Below are 14358 nucleotides of genomic sequence, written 5' to 3' on the forward strand. Positions count from 1 at the left end.
CCAAACTGGGAAAAGTAATACTGGATGTAATATACAGGATTAATTTTGCCCAGGCAGGGTTTCAAAGGGCAGTTATTTCTCTTTCTGTTCCATTATTGAATTTTCAGAATACAGTTAAAGCAGAAAGCTTAAACTATGCTAAATGTTCAGCTCGTAACCATAATCTTTTTGCATAAAGTATATTCTGCTTTCAATAATAAGTAAATCCTCTGCATGTGGTAAGTGGGTAATATTGTAAGTGCAATTAAATAGTCCAGACTTTAAGTTATACCATAAAAGCGCATCCTTAAATATATTCTGGAGTCACAAAGAGCTGAACACGGTTAAGAGGTTTTCTTTTTTGTCTTTCTCAGTGTTGTTGTGAGGATCAGGTGAGATAATGTTACGACGAAACACTCTGGAAATTGTAAATATATGGCGGTGCTATTCTCCTTGTTTTGGCCTAGGAAGCCGCCAATGGAGAAGTTAACGCCGCCGCCGTCCCTCTTCCTGGTGCACGCACTCACCTGTGTAAGCTACTTACTGTGGGTCTTGTTCTCTTCGGTCTTCTTCTTCGCCCCTTGCCAGGGTGTCCTTCAGGGAGACAAGGAAAATAGATAAATGGGTCCTGGCAGACATGGCCTGACCTTTTCGGGGAGGGACAGGATATAATGAGGCTGTTCAGCAAAGGCAGCCCGCAGGAGAAAAAGAAACCAAATGATGTGGATTTTGAAATTATGAAAGACATTCATTTGCAGTTTATGAAAGGGAAATGTAGTTTGGATGCAAAGCTGATTAAGTTGGATCAAGAAAAATTGGAATTAAATACATAAAATAATGCATGCATTTATGGTTTCAATTTTTATATATCCTCAGCTAGTTGAAAGTGATGATTCCCACAACAAGCATAACTCAGCTTGTTTCTGCTTACTGAGTATTTTCTACTATGGTATATGCTGATAACATTCCTTCCATTATGTATGTTGTATAGCAGAGTTACAGTTACTGTGGGAATCATAATTTGAAATTTTGACTCGCGTGTTTCTGGAAATCTCTACAACAAATGTTGCATTAACATAGAACTTTTTCCATTGATTTTTACCAGAATTAAAACCATCTGTAGCAGTTTCTGTTTTAACTTGTGAAAGAAATATTTTATAAACATACCACAAGGTATGGCTATAAAATAATGAGATCAGCGTCCATTTTGGCTTAATGAAATCAGCTTCATGACCTTCTTGTCACATCTTGTACCCGGGGGCATGTACCCCAAAGGAAATGTTCTCCAGTATCGCCATCCTGTTGCCTGCCCTATCTGCACTTGCACTTGCTGTGTAAATATGAAAGGCTTGCAATTCATGGACAGTACACCTGGGCAGTACCCGGTTGTTTTCTCTCAGTCAATGCAAAAATATTTTGGAAATGTGCTATAAAACATTTGGTTTATTTTAACTGTGTGGACCCTTGGATATGGATGGGATTGATGCAGTTGGAGGTGTAGACCAAGAAGACACTGGTTATGAAAAATCCACGTACTTCAAACATAGAAAAGTGGTAACTGTCATAAAAAGGTGCTTACTGTTTCATCCAGGCTGCTTGCAGCCTCAGAGACTTCAGAGGACTTCCAGATTTGCCCACGGAATACCCAGTCATAGGGTCTCCCGGGTGAGGCTCGTGTGATGTGTCTCATGTTCTCAAGATCTGACCTTTTCTGGCTAGAAGTGCCAGCTGCCAACTGCTAGAATTTCAGTGACAGCTGGCAGGAGCAATGTAGGACACTTTCCTAGGGGTCATTGAATAAGGTCATAAATGTAAAGCACATCATACAGTGTCTAACACAGGAAATTTTCACCCTTTTGTTCTTTGCTGGGCAGGACTCTATCTAGCTCCTGTCTTGACCTCCACTCTGGCCCAGGGGTCACTCTAAAGAACATCAGCTGTGGTGCTCCTAGACTCTCCGGTTCCCTTCTCTTCCTCAAGCCTTAGTTTTTTAATGTGTTTAACTCCCTCTATGGTCTGTCCATTTTGTTAGAAACACACCTTTAGCGTGAGTTAATGGACAGGCTCTCCTCAGCCCAGGCCCCAGATGTCTGGATACTAATCCAGTCTGAAGTTTTCCATTGTTCCTCCATCACAGCAGGTACTGCATTCCCAGGAGACACCTGCCCGGCCCCCCGGCCCCCATGTTAGTTAGGACTTTGTAAGTTTCGAGTGATAGGAACCCAACTGGAACAAATTTAGACTGAGAAGGGAATTTAACAGGGGGACAGTAGAAGATCTCACATAATTTAGGGGGGGATCTGGCCTGAGCCTCACCGGGGACTGGAATGGCACCCGGATCCTCTGCATTTCTCCTGGAGCCCGGCTTTCTCACATGGCTGGTAACACCGGAGCTGTGTGTCCTGTACTTCGCCACAAAGAGGAGTATTAGTGTCTTCCTTTATTTCTATTCTAAAAGTCTTGCGGAAGAGCAGGCTAACCTTGCCAGTGTCGGATCCACTTGGCCAGGAGGTCAGGGTCCTGTGAGCATACCCCTGGCTGTTAGGGCCTCTCCCAGGGAAGGGAGGGACCGCGGACTGCAGGAGCCGCGCAGTCACCCTTACTCCCTCCTAGTTTGCTGATCCCGTGTGGTCCGTGGAGCTCTCATCACCCGGGAGCTTGCATAGAAATGCAGAATGTCAGGCCCCACCCCTTAGACCCACCGAACCAGAATCTGCATTTTAACAAAATCCCTGAGGAAATTCTCAAGCACATGAAAATAGAAGCACTGATCTACTTTATCTTCATAGACTAAACAACCCGAGTTTATCCTACAAGGAGACTGTAAAAGCAAGTTCTTGTAAAACAAACAGCCATAGGTAGCATATTTTACAGGTTAATTGGCTTCTCAGCATTATTATTGAGTTCTAGTCAGACCTTTTAAGGCTGTACCACTCTCATTCTCTGTTTTTTTCTTCTGAGCCCTTTGCAAAATGTTTAATGGTTAAACAGGCATCTAATTAGCACTTACTGTATGTAGTACCTGCAAATCCTTTGGCACAATTCTCATCAAGTGGTCCAGATGGGCCCTCCCCCCTGAATGTGGGCTGGCCTTAGTGATTTAATTCGAATAAATAGTTTGACAGAACAGTACTGTGTGACTTACCAAGCTAGATCCTGAAAGGTGATCTAGCAACTGCCTGTTTTTCTCAGGACTCTAGCTCGCTGTTGGAACCCGGCCACCATCCCCTGAGGAAGGCCAGGCCACATGGAGAAGCCACGTATGTGTTTTCTGGCCAACAGCCCCTGGTAGGTCACAGCAAGTGGCCCACAGCAAGCTCCAGAGGCATGAGGGAGAGAGCCTGCAGGTATTTCCTGACTGCAACCCCTGGAGACACTGACCCCCAAGTGAGAATCACCCCGTTGATCACCAGAACTGTGAGGTAAATAATTTGGGGAAAAATTACTTTATCCCACTAAGTTTAATATGGTTTGTTGTACAGGGATTGTTGCTGAAACACTGTTAAGGTTACCCACTCTGGCCGATGCTTTGAGGGATACGGAAAAACGGAGTTCTCATCTTAAGAGTTACAAGTTAATTCTTGAAAGACTCACAGGAAGAAATGAAATAACGGCACAGCAGCAAATGACAAGTGCCATGTAAGAGCTACCCTATATGGGTTTCAGGAAAAAGCCTTCTATTGCTAATTGAGATAGGCCTATGTTACTAATATTGTTTACTTCCAGGGGAGGGAACAGAGAAGACTCCAAGATGGAAGTGAAATGAGTAGATTTCTCTATTTTTCCCCCCTCCGTTCACCACTACTGCTCTTTCAAAACTGTAGATTTTCTTCGGTCCTGTCTCGCTGACTCAGACTTTCCAGTCATTGGAATAGTTTGCTCTGTACTCTGAAAGGGACATCGAAGGAAGGTAACCAGCTAACCTTCCTTCTTTACTTCCTACAAATTGACCTCCATTTGCCCCCCATCTCCACTCCTTTGCTCTTGGAGATTGAGTCACTGACTCCATCTCCTCTGGGATTTTGCTTACTCATAAACGCACCTCTCTATCCATCCTGCAGTCTTCCTTTGCATGGATGTGATTTCCCTTGTTTTATAAGATGTTCGAGCTTCCTCATCCTAACAACTCAAAATTCTATATTCCCTTTTAAATGCAAATATAGAAGTGCCACGTAGAGTTCTTTTCCTCTTCATTTCATAACCTATTATTTTGAGTGAATGGGTGGCATTCGCTGCCTTGACTTCCCTGCCCTCTATTTGTGTGGGAACCTCTCCCCTAATCCAGCTTCTGCTTCCACCACTGCCCCAAAACTTTTTTTTTTTTTTTCTGGTATCAGTGATCTTGTAATTTGCCAAATCTGGTGAAATTTTTCTGCCTGTACTTTTCTTCTCTCTCCTGTATATATACAATGGTCAATTACTTCCACTTTTATTATTATTATTATTATTATTATTATTATTATTATTATTTGGATTTTATTTATGTATTCATGAGAGACACAGAGAGAGAAGCAGGCTCCCTGTGGGGAACCTGATGTGGGATTCGATCCTGAGACCCCCAGAACCTGAGCCGAAGGCAGAGCAATCCAGGCGTCCCCGATTATTTCCACTTTTAAGAGCTTTCCTCTGCCTCCGTGATGCTGCACCCTCCCCAAGTTTTCATCACTCAGCCTCTCCTTTTTGATCTTCTCCTCCTCCGGGTCCTTCTCTTTGACATCCCACTGCAGCTGTTCTGCAGAGTTCTGTCCTCAACCTCTTCAGGTTCAGCACCGTCCCTGAGGACTTGCATCCCCATCTGTGGGTTCCACGACTGCCCCTCCGTCACTGTCAGCCAAATTTCTCCATCTCAGAATCTCTCTTGAGTTCCAGAAAGGCCCTTTTATACTCCAAAGCCCCTCAGGAATCTCAACTCCGTGTAGCCCAGCCTGAATTTATAATCTCTCGTTATTGCCCCACTACCCAGCTCTTCTCGATTTCCTCGTGCTCAGTTAAGATTCTGAATCCTCTCTGAACAGACACAGATTATAAAGATACCTGTCCCGTGTAAGGGCTCACCGTAAGCACTTACTGCAGAGGAGGCTCTTAGTAATCGGGTGGGCTAAACAACATACTGTGTAGATATTGGTTAGCCTTTTTGCCCAGCACTTGCTCTGTGGGCCCATGGGGGAATAAGTGGTTATGGGGGCCAGGATGGGGACCACGGGCTCAACAGGTCCTGTTTCTCCTCACTAAGGCTGGTCTAGCTAATGCTACCTCTAAGTAGTGCTTAGTCTATCAACAGCAGAGAAAACCCAGCCACGAATTGGTGCTTCCCTTCCCCAGCTGACTGGTAATAGGTTGATTATGTTGCCCATCACAGAGTGGGAGAAACCACCCACACAAGCAGGCACATATATTGGGTATGGATTTGTGTTCTCTACTCTGAAAGCTTTTGCCTGCATCACCATCAATAAACTCACCGAAATCTTTATCCACCATCATGGCCTTCTGCCTGAGCAAGGAACTCAGGTCACAGCAAAGAAAGTGCATCCGTGAGCATATGTGCATGGAATTATTTGAACGTACCACATGCCCCGTGACCTGAGAGTGGCTGGCCTAATTAAAGACGGAATGGCTCACTGAAGATTCAGGTATGACACCAGCTGGAGACAACACTCTGAAAGAAGGGAATTCTCTTTGACAGGGTATAGACAGGCTTCGAGTCAGAGACCACTACGTGGCATTATTTTGCCCATAGCCAGAATCCACAGTTCTGGGAACAAGGAGTGGAAATGGGAGCAGCTCTTCTCACTGTTGCATCTAATAATCCGTTCACGGAATCTCTGCTTCCTGTCCCGCCAGCTTTGTGCTTTGCTAGTATGGAGGTCTTAGTTCTTTTTTTTTTTTTTTCTAATTTTTATTTATTTATGATAGTCACACACAGAGAGAGAGGGAGGCAGAGACATAGGCAGAGGGAGAAGCAGGCTCCATGCACCGGGAGCCCAACGTGGGATTTGATCCTGGGTCTCCAGGATCGCGCCCTGGGCCAAAGGCAGGCGCTAAACCACTGCGCCACCCAGGGATCCCGGAGGTCTTAGTTCTGAAGAGAGGAATGCTTTCATCCAGGGGACACACAGCGGTTCCATTAAACTTGAAGAGAAGACCACCACTTGGCCATTTTGGGTCCTGATAGCACTGAACATGCCAACGATAAGGGGTTACCCTACTGACTGAAGCAATGGAGGCCAATTACCAAAGGGAAATTGAGTAGGTGCTACTCCACCTGAAGGCAAGGGGGGGAGCGCCGTATGGCAAAGGGATCTCTTTGGGGGTGCTCCTTGCTAGTTCCATGACCAATAGCAAACATTCATGGGAAGCTATAACAGTTGGCCCCCACCCAAAAAAAAAAGCAGGATGATTGAAGACTCAGTCATCTGAATGAAGGTTTGGGTCACTCCACCAGATAAAGAACTGACCAATTTGGCTTCTGGCTGAGAGCAAGGGAAATAAACAATGGGTAGAGGAACATAGGAAGCCGCAGATCCAGAATACCCCATGGCCAACTACTGGAATGAGATTGTAATAGCCCTACATATCTCCTCTTTGTCCGTTACGTGTTTATGTGTGCATGCTGTTTCTCTCTTTCCCCACTTTTCTATTATGCTAGTTGGTGGTACTTAACCTTATTAATGTAGCATTTAGGGAAGAAACTATTCAATGGGGGACACCTGGGTGGCTCAGTGGTTGAGAGTCTGCCTTTGGGTTAGGGCATGATCCTGGGGTCCTGGGTCGAGTCCCACGTTGGGCTCCCTGCATGGAGCCTTCTTCTCCCTCTGCCTGTGTCTCTGCCTCTCTCTCTGTGTCCCTCATAAATAAGTAAATAAAGTCTTTAAAAAAGAAAAGAAAATATTCAATGGGACAGATGGAATTCAGGAGCCAATAGTGAGTATGGTACCAGTTGTGGCTGCGTGTCTCCTTGTTTTGTGAAGTGTGAGAATTTCTTCAGTTGTATAAATAGCAGCATCTTGTTAGATGGAAATATAAAGTTGCATCATTGTTGTATAGTGTCAGCTGTGTGTACAAGAGTGAATGCAGAAGCTAAGTAGCCAAAGGGATATACTGGGCCCATGATCAATTCATTGTCCCCTAGCTCCAAACCCACTCATTATGCATCTGGGATAATGGAGCTGAACCCTTTAAGAATTTCTTTTGTAGTTAACATGATGCGAAGCTTTGTCAAGAGAGGGTGCTGGGGGAACATGGCAGGAAGAAGGAGCTTCTCTTCCTGTTTCTGGTGTGCTCCTCCCTGCTGTGTGTGTCTCTGTGTGAGAGCATCCGTGTGTGTGTGTGTGTGTGTGTGTGTGTGTGTGTGTGTGTGTTTTCTGCAGCACCTAGTGGCTGGCAGCACAGAGCACCTTTGTGTGGGCAGCTTCATAGCAAAGTTGCTAACAAAGCACCTTCTTATGAATGGCCACCCCAGGCAACCTGCCCCCAGCAGCTTTGCAGTGGGTACAAATACAGGGCACCTTCCCCCAGCACACACCCTTGGGCACCTCCATCACGGGATGCTGCTGGCAGGGCACCTCTCTTGGACAACTTTCCCTACACCTCTCAGGTGGCTTTTCAGAGTTCTTAGGTATGCCTTCTTTCAGAGGATAGCTTTGCCTAGCAGTCCAGAGAACAGCTTTCCAGCAAGTTCCACTGAGATGGCCTCTCTGCCATCCAATGAGCCCCACTGCATCCTCTCTAACAATGTCTGGACCTCAGCCCTCTGGGGACTGGGGGGTTCCTTCTCTCTTGGGTCTCCTATCTCAACCTGAGGGGTGGTGGCCGCCTCTGACGCCTGCTGTTTTTCTATTCTCTTTCTCTCTCAGCAGCCAACTTCCCCTTATTCTTAATTCCTTGTTCAAATGGCTACGTAATCTCTGTCTTCTCTTTGGACTTTGACACACCTCCTCACTGAACCTGATGGCATTAAATGGTGAGATGCTTGGCCACAGTCATTTAAATTGTTCAAATTACGCCTCTGGCTGGAGTCAAGGAAAAAATCCTCTTTCCTCCCGGAGAGCTGGACAAAGGATTGGAGCCGCTTCTTACCACCTCTGCCTAATTCTGAAGGCTTCCCTGGGAAACTTGCACTGAAGGTTAAAAGATGGAAGAAGTACTTCCTTGTGACACAGTCGGGCAGCTGGAGCCAGCCCAGGAGATGCACAGACTTATCATACACGTGGAAACCTTCCCATAAGGGTCACATCGACTCTGTTTTTAAAACTCTGGATCCTTTTGGCTCTAGGCAGCTTCTTCTTGCTCTTTGTAGTAAGTACATGGAAATGAAAAGATCTAGGCAACAGGATTTCTTGTACACCTGCCAGGAAAGAAAATGGATCAAAGGGGGAAAATATGTTAGAGGCACACTGGTGTGGGAAATATCTAGTTTGCTTAGTTTAGGAACGTGCTTACAGAGTAAGAAGGCTGAATAGTATAGTGGTTAAGAGCCCGAGTTTTGCATTTCTGTAGCTTGCCAATCTGATTAATGCACATTATACAAGGAAAAGAATAATTAAAAATTACAAATAAGAAAATACACTTACAAAAAAAAAAAAGAAAGAAAGAAAGAAAATACACTTACAAACCAATAAAAACCCAAGGTTGGGGAGAGAAATTGAGGCTGAAATAAGAGAGACCAAATAAAAGGAGTAAAAGCAGTACACTACAGAAGTTAAACAACAAAACCAGAAGCTCAGTTACAAAGTATAACCAGGGAAAATTAGACCAAAAAAATTAAACCTTTAGTTGTTAAAATCAGAAGCTTAGAATTTCAAGGATGTGTTTGTGAATAAAGCAAAAGCAGGAACAGGAAACAAAAATGTTTTAAAGTGGCAACAATGGAGGCAAAATTTAAATGGAATACAAAGAGCAAGCGAAGTAGCTGGAATTATTCATTTTAAAGGAAGATTTAAATAAAACTGAAACTAGTCAAAGGAATCTAACATTCTCTAAGTGCTAAACATTTAGAGAATGAAACAAACTAAAAATAAATATGGAAAACAAGGGATGAACAATTTAAAACATGAGAAGAGCAACATTTTTTTTTTTTTTTAAGCAATTTGCCTGCTTTTTAAGAGACACCTGGCTTTTGTTACTTTTATCCCCTAGGTAACTCCAGCATCCTGGAATTCTAGTAGATTGTCTCTGTAACTTTCATCCCCAAGGTCAGGTTTTTTGCAGAGCACACACCTTTGGGGCTCCTTTAGGCCAAAAGCCAAAGGTAACAATCAATTCAAAATGCTTAGCCTTTTTCTCCAAAGGCTCCTGGCTCCTGTGTCTACAAGGCTTTTACCTCATACCCTGAAGGGTTGGGCGTGGACACAGGCCAGCAGGTGCCTGTCACAGATCCTCCAGCAGCCCAGCGGGTGTTCTGCAAACATGCTGCCTGCTCTGTAGCTCTTAGGAAGCCTCCTTCCTTCTCTTCACTTTGGGACTGTAGCTCCCACAATCCTGCTGTTTGGTAGTGTTTCCCGCCTTAGAGGAGACGCAGGTAAGTGGTCTCCAAAATCTTCGGCGACCACCCACAGTAAGACATGTACCTCTCACTGTGACTCCTGCAGGATGTAGGGAAGGCGTTAGGGTTCGGCCAAGAAAGAATTCTTGAGACCTCTTTGGTGGAAAAAGGTGATTTTATTTTATTTTTTTAAAGATTTATTCATTTATTCATGAGAGACAGAGAGAAACAGACACCGACAGAGAGGAAGAAGCAGGCTCCATGCAGGGAGCCTGATGTGGGACTCGATCCCAGGCCTCCAGGATCAGGCCCTGGGCTGAAGGTGGCGCTAAGCCGCTGAGCCACCCGGGCTGCCCTAAAGGTGATTTTACTAAAGCACCACAACAGGCCCCATGGGCAGAAAGAGCCGAACTGGGGTCATGAGAAGTGGTCCTTTACCTACTTTCAATTTGGGGGTGGGGGGTTAGGGAGAATGTGAGTCTATAAGGAATTTTGGAAACAAGGTTTCCAGGACCCTGAGGGGCCTAGCTGTTGTTGGGGAAAGGTCATTTATTACCATCTAATAAAACCTGAGTCAGGAGACCCTTCAGATGTGTATCGGGGGCCCATATGCTTGGGGGATGATTGCCAACACGTATCTTGGGGGTTTAGAGATAAAGGAAGTTTCCAAGGGAATTTTTGTATGTTAAAGTAGACCTGCAGGATCCTGGGGGTCGGGCTAAGGTTGCCTTTTGCCTTTAGCAAGGTATGAACATCGAGGCAGCTGATGACCTTCCTAGAAGAAGGTCACGCTACCTGTTTCAAGGACTTGCCTATGGGCTGTAAGTAGTAAGGAACTTTAATTTTTCCTCTGCCTTGGTTCCCCATATCACTACATATATACGTGCATCTATCTATACAACTAAAAAAGAAGTTATACAAAAAAAAATACAAATAAAAAATAAAAAAGTTATACAAAGTAAGTACCCTCTCTAACATCATACGCTGTTGTCTTCAGCCCCTTTATAGTCTATATTATAGGATTGTCTCAGGTGGGAGCCAGCTCAATGGTTTTCAAAAATCCTTTGCTTCCATCTGCAATAAGAAATGCATTTTACACTGTGACCTAATGCACAGACGTGTATGTATCCACGTAACAAAGTTTTACAGACAGTACCGACATCCTTCCTGAAACGCACCTTTTAATTTTCTGTCCTATTACAGTTTTATTGATGGCTTCCTCGTACTGTCTGGCTATACTTGCACCACCAAACTTCTACCGAGAAGACATAATGAAAGCCTGGAGAACCATGGCCACAAATAACCCCCAACAGGATGGTAGATCATTACAAACATCCTTGTACTGATAATGCACTTGACGGCTCCCTGGTGCTACTCTGGGTCCTTACACTGTGTTGTTCTTCCTCCAACGAATGCCGAGTATGAATACCTTCTGTGTGAGTGGCACAGCCTCTGTCCCTAAGGCATTTATAGGAGGGGAACCAGAACACTGGTGCAGAGCGCACCCGGAGAGATTCTAGGTGCCCTTCAATTGAGAGTAATGACACAATTTTTTGGAAAGAGACAGAAACCCATTTTGCTTAAATACGCTTAGAAATAAGCAGAAAATACGAATGAATAATAATTTTTAAAGCATTTTTTGACCTACCTGAATGTTCATGAGAGGTCTGTCTTCAGGCTAGCCTGATCCAGGGTCTACTGACCTTCTAGACTCTGTTACATCTGCTTCCCCTGGGACGGCTCCATGCACAAGGTGATTCCTCTTGTGGCAGTAAATTTGGGTTTGGCGTCTCACACCCTACAGCATCATGATCTGGGGGGGAAGAGTTTGTATCCCTGAATATTAGGGTCATGTTCCCATCCATGAACTAATTATTGGGTCGAGGAGACTGGGGTATGCCGGTGGGTTTAAGCCAATTGGAGCCTATTCCTGGAGCTCTATTCAGAGTTAGTCCCTCGTTATCTACATAGTTAAGAGCAGAAGGATTGATTTCTCCAAAGAAAATATGGGGACCTATGGCCTGAAAGGTGAGAACATGGAATATAGGCTGCCAGTGGCAGCAGGTGTTTGAGCCAGGGAAGGCTTGTCCGTGGGTGAGAACACAGGGGAGGGGCGGCAGTCCAGGTGCAGAAGCAGCATGAGCAAACCTGGGCCCCCCCGAAATCACCTGCAATCACCTGGAGCTTCGGGACAGTCATGCAGGAGCCGTGGGAGAGGAGACAAGCCACGGGCTCAGCGTCCGGGCTCTGACAGAGACTAACTGTAGCAGATAGTCAGGATTCAGAGAAAGGGTCAGAGTGAAATTTATATTTTATGAGACTCCCTTGGCCTTAGGGAACGCATGCATGGGAGAAAGACAGTCCTGAAAGGCCAGGGTCGTCCAGGCAAGAGTTGGTTAGATGAGTAGGAATCGGGAGCAGGGCCGTGAATGGGGAGGGAGGGGACGGACTGATGCAAAAGCTCTGTGCTCCTTTTCTCTGAACCCTGTGAAATGAACCTTCAATTCTGTGGGCTCATGCAAAGGAGGGAGAGATCCTTTAATATTTAATTGACTTCAAATAAAGATCAAATAATTCCTGAAAGCTTTACTTTTCCAAAGGGAAGAAACTACTTGTTGGGGAAAAAAGCCACTTGTGATGTAAGTCTCCATATGAGCCTATCCCATCAAAGAGTTAAATGACTTTGTGATAAATGAGGTGGAATAAAGACGTTTCAAACTCAGCAGACAGGCTCCGAGGCCTCCCCCGGGCCCTCGGGGCAGGATTCATCTCCTCCCTCTCCCACTGAGCCTTGGGTTCAACCGTCTTGTTACCAGCTCTCCCCGTGTGCATCTTTATCAGCCACTAGATTATGAGGGGAGGACAGAAACCTTTTTCTGTTGACGGAAACAATTTTGCTTTTCCTCTCTCCCTGCCCTTTCCCAAGCACCTCTACTGGGATCAAGGCATCCCAACAGAATCCCAGCTGGACCTGAACCTCAACTCCTTGGGTTCCAGCGTGGGAAGTGAGACGTTTAATGAACGCTGGGAGAGACACTGATACAGAATAGCATGGGAGGAGGGGTCAGCTCCACGGGCTGAGAGCAGGAAAGGCTTCATCAGAGGCCACAAGCCACCTGAGGCTTAGGGCTAGTGGCCAGAGAAGGTGGCAGGAGAAGGGAAGGGCATCGAGTGGGAAGCACTTAGCAGGGAGGCAATATTTGAACATGGGGAAGCCATAACGACGTTGACCTCATGGGTGCCTACAGACATATGTAGCCATTTCTTTATTTTTCTTTTTTAAAGATTGTATTTATTCATTCATGAGACACAGAGAGAGGCAGAGACACTGGCAGAGGGAAGCAGGCTGATGTGGGACTCGATCCCAGGACCCCATGATCATGACCTGAGTCCAAGGTAGATGCTCAACCACAGAACCACCCAGTGCCCCAGGTGCCCCCATGTAGCAGTTTCTTTTAGGCACTTTTAGAGCACCTCTCTGCCCACGCTGGGACTGGGCCGTCATGGACATGAGCCCTTCCTATATTCTTATTTAATTCTTACTACAACGGAAACAATTAGAGGGACCCCAATTTTATAGAAAATAGAGGTTTAGCTGAGAGGCACACAGCCGCTACCCTGAACTCTGTGAGCCACGACTGCTCCCTGGAGCCGAGTCACATGGACACCGAGGGCTCACTTTTCTGTCCTCACCTGTATCATTTCTCTTTTTTATTTGCCACAATCAGACCATCAGTTTTGAGACCCGCTAAGGAAGCAGCCCGTGTAGACACAGGATTGACCGTACATGGGGACACACATACACATGGACACACATACAGCCACATCTGGCCATACCGATGGTTACAGGTTTGTTATTACTAAAATAAACCAAACCTGATTTTTTTCTCTACGTTAGACCCACTTACAATTAAATGGGGGAAAGAAGAATAATCCTTTAGAAATTGAAACTCTGATCCTTAAAAGTTATTTTGATGTTTTCCTTTATTTTTTTTAAAAATTTTTTTTAAATTTTTATTTATTTATGATAGTCACAGAGAGAGAGAGAAAGAGAGGCAGAGACATAGGCAGAGGGAGAAGCAGGCTCCATGCACCGGGAGCCTGATGTGGGATTCGATCCCAGGTCTCTAGGATCGCGCCCTGGGCCAAAGGCAAGCGCCAAACCACTGTGCCACCCAGGGATCCCTGATGTTTTCCTTTAAAACATGATTCTTAGCAGAAGAAAAGTTTTCAGCGTGCCCAGAAACCCATGAAACATTGCTTTATTCATATGACTTCCATGCTTAACAAGCTCCAGCGATACACGGCTAACATCACCAAGTCCACATCTTCATCTTGGAATTCAAGGTCGGCCACAATAATAAAACCGAAAGGACACTGAGGTAGCTATTTTAATGGCAGAAAAATAGAGACTTTAAGGAAAAGGCTGGGGGGTGGGGTTAGTGGTTAATACCAAGTGATAGGTAACTTAACCAGGAAGATAAAATAATTGTAAACGTGTCTGCATCTCACAATAGCTAATGCAAAGTGTGTGTAAGACTACTGGAAGAAAACTCAGTGTCATCCTGGAGGACTTTAAAATGCTCCTCTATTGTTATTTGAGCAGACTAAAATTAGTAACAGTATAAAAAATTTAAACAACCCTACCGGCAAACTTGATTTAATGGACAAATACAGAAATCCGGACCACCAAAATTTTAAAAATACAGTCTTCACAAGGACTCATGGAATACTTACACAACTCAGCAAATGTATTATATAAAACAAATACTGAACGTTTCAAAGAATTAGCATCATGATTACATTCTCTAACTTAAAGCACTTAAGTTAGATATCACCACACAAAAATTAATAAAACCTTGTATATTTGGAAATTCTTAAAAATTTGTATTTTATTT

This window comes from Vulpes lagopus, chromosome 3 (assembly GCF_018345385.1).
Source record: "Vulpes lagopus strain Blue_001 chromosome 3, ASM1834538v1, whole genome shotgun sequence".
NCBI classification, from domain to species: domain Eukaryota; kingdom Metazoa; phylum Chordata; class Mammalia; order Carnivora; family Canidae; genus Vulpes; species Vulpes lagopus.